A 3,792-nucleotide genomic window follows, 5' to 3' on the forward strand; every position below is an offset into this window, starting at 1 on the left:
GTTGTCTTTTGCCACAATCATTTACAATGCATCACATCCATGAAATACATCATCGAGTTGTCTTCGCTGATTCGGGTTCCAACTACATGGATGTAAGCGTTCAAAGAAGAGGCAATAGTCTCTACTTTACCGAAGGATGGTTGGATCTACTCACCTATTATGACCAACCCAATGGAATGTGGTTCAAGTTAGATTTCTTAGGAGGTGCTCGATTTTTTATTGAGGAATTGCATCCACGGAACTTTATAGGGCAAGTTCAAGTTCTATCCCCTCCATGCTTTTTACGTCTGCTCGAAAATCTTTGAAGTGGAGCACATAATGAAATTGAATTCCCTCAGTTTCAATTCAGTTTTGCTAAATTCGTGACAAATTCAGATATGCAATTTCAACGATTGATAATATATTTAAAATTTCTTAGTTTAAGCTGTTCATTATTAGAATAGTTTTTTAACATATTTTGATTTTTTTCAGAAATTACCAGCTTTTTTTTTGCATGCATGCAATGCCATTGAGGGGAATAAGAGTTAGTTTGGTTTTTCGGTGTGGTAATTCTATACCTTGCCGCATTGCATGGATAGCGGATGATGAAGCTTATCTAACAAGAGGATAGTCTGATTTTGCACGAATTCTAAATATTGAAACTTACGATATTATTTCAGTTGGTTGTCGTTACAAGAATGATTCTATACTATACGTGACTAAGGACTAGAATAGGTTCAATATTATTTAGATAATTTAGTTTTACTATTAGTATTTGATTAAATTATAATTATAAAATTTTAAATTATTGCCTCAATTTATATATTACGATTATTTTTTGTGGATGTGCTATTTTTAAATAATTTAATAAAATAAAATAGTGTTAGATATTATTAAGTTTATTTTTATCCTTTATTTTTTTATTTGTATTTTTATTATATTTGACAAAAAATGAACCTACATATATATTAAATCATTAACCTAAAGACAATTTATTTGCCAATAAAAATAGATTTTATTTATAATTGGAATAAAATTTATTTGCCAATAATCGGTGGATAAAATTAAAATTATACCCGTGTCATATAATTATAATTGATTAATTGGTATAAAATGAAATTATACTCGTGCCATGAGTAATAATCTAAATAATTATATCTTAAAAAAATATAATTTAAAATAATTTATAAACAATTATCTTAACAAAAATAATTATTTAATAATTGATTTAAAAATCAATGCAAAAAATAATTATTAATAATAGTATTATTAACTGGGTAAATAATATAATTTCAAATTATTACTTGAAATATAAATAATATATGGAAATCAATGTTATTACTTTAAATATAAATAATATATGAAAATCTATCGAGTAAATCAATGATTTTGCACCTTAATAATTTGACAATTATTACTCAATTAACCAGTTAATTGAATTAGTAATAACAGTTTTCAATTTCAAATTTTGTATATTACGTAGTTATTAAAAACTGGGTAATAATAATTTACACGGAAAAATCATTGATAAATTCAATTAACCATATAAAAGATAATATACTAACAGTTTTAGTATATTATTTAAAAAGCAAGCGAAATTATTTTCTCAGATTTTCTATTAAAATTGAAATTAGTAATAGTTTAAAAAAATGTTTATTAATAAAATTACTAATAGTCACATTTTTTTACACAGGATATATTTTTCTATATATTATTTAAAAAATATAATAAAACATGAATAATGAATGAATATGTTATTTCTTGACTAGCTAATTAATGCAAAATCGAGTACCTTTTTTATTCGATTAATGTCATATTCTGTTTGGTGAAAATTTCAATCACCTTAATTAAATTCTGTCTTTGTGCCTTAACTTATACAGGTAGTAATATGTTACATATTATTTGGTATATCTAAATAGTTATTTTCCATAACAGAGATGTAAAAAATCATATTAAGGTTTATTGCCAAATAATTAGTGGATGAATAATAGTAGATTATATTATTTTGGGAAAGTATTTTTATTATAATTATATCAAATCAATATTTAATTATGATAAAATATGTTAATTATAATTATATCATAGAATTATAATAATTACGATGTTTATGTTATATATTTTAATTATTTATGTACATAAATAATTAGAAATCAATCAAATCAAATTATCACGGTAAATAATATGTTGTATATTATTACGAAAAATAATCCGTAGATAAAATTAAAATTATGCCCGTGTCATATAATTATAATTGATTAATTGGTATAAAATGAAATTATACCCATGTCATGAGTAATAATCTAAATAATTATATCTTAACAAAATATAATTTAAAATAATTTATAAACAATTATTTTTGTTAAAATAATTATTTAATAATTGATTTAAAAATTAGTGCAAAAAATAATTTTTAATAATAGTATTATTAACTGGGTAAATAATATAATTTCAAATTATTACTTAAAATATAAATAATATATGGAAATCAATTGAATAAATCGAAATATAAATAATATATGAAAATCAATTGATTAAATCAATGATTTTGCACCTTAATAATTTCACAATTATTACTCAATTAACCAGTTAATTGAATTAGTAATAACAATTTCTAATTTTAAATTTTGTATATTAAGTAATTATTAAAAATTGGATAATAACGATTTACACGAAAAAATCATTGATAAATTCAATTAACCATAAAGAAGATAATATACTAACAGTTTTAGTATATTATTTATGCCAAGGGAAATTATTTCCTCAAATTAAATTTTATACAATTATAGTAAGTCTCTATAATTAAAGCAATATAAAACTGCTTCATATATAGCAATAATATTATACATATTTATATATTTCTTTTTTATCTCTTTTTTCAAAATATTGGCATATAATTAATGTAAAAAATATATAATATTAAACTATTTTGTTATACATATATATGAACTTATATAATAATCCGTATAATTTATACGTATGACATAGTACATAGATCAAAAAAAGATTTCATAATTTTTGAAAATCACTGTTTTGTTATATGAAATTGAAATTGAAATTAAATAATTTTTATTTAATTATTTCAATTATTTTTCATCTACAAAATTTGTACATTATTCGTATTTCTTTTTCTCTTTATTATTTTCTATACCTAATGGCTATAAGCTATGATTTTATCAACAGTATTATCTGTAGTAGATTATGTAATAAAAAGGTTTGGAAAATAAAGACAAGGATTATAAGGTTATGGAAAATTCCATCCAAATTTGACAAGAGTAAGACAGCTTATCTAGAAATGGTTCTCATGGATGATAAGGTAGGTTGATTATTCTACATGATTTCTTCGAGTGATGCTAGGTCCAGTTTATATATATTTACTGTTCACATTTTAACTTTATTTCATGAGTAAACTCTTGGAGGAATCAACCACATTGCGATTTAATAGAGTTGTAAGTGCTAATAGTCTTCGTTTTTAATTTGTTTTACAGTGAGATAAAATCCATTGTTCAGTGAAAAATTATTTGGCAAAGATGTTTGAGAATGATCTGATCGAGGGGAAAGTTTATGTCTTCTCAAATTTTTTGATTGGGAAATCAAGCGGAATTTATCTTCCGACTACACATGTGTGTAGAATAACCTTTAAGAAGGAGTCACGTATAGTAAATACGATCGATGATCGTAACATTCCTAATAATCATTTCAATTTTCTCGATCATGCTGATATATTGAGACAAACAAATGAAAAAGCTAACTTATTTGGTGTCTAGTTAATTTATATTATTATTATTATTATTATTATTATTATTATTATTATTA

Source organism: Arachis duranensis, chromosome 5 (genome assembly GCF_000817695.3).
Source record: "Arachis duranensis cultivar V14167 chromosome 5, aradu.V14167.gnm2.J7QH, whole genome shotgun sequence".
In the NCBI taxonomy this organism is placed as follows: domain Eukaryota; kingdom Viridiplantae; phylum Streptophyta; class Magnoliopsida; order Fabales; family Fabaceae; genus Arachis; species Arachis duranensis.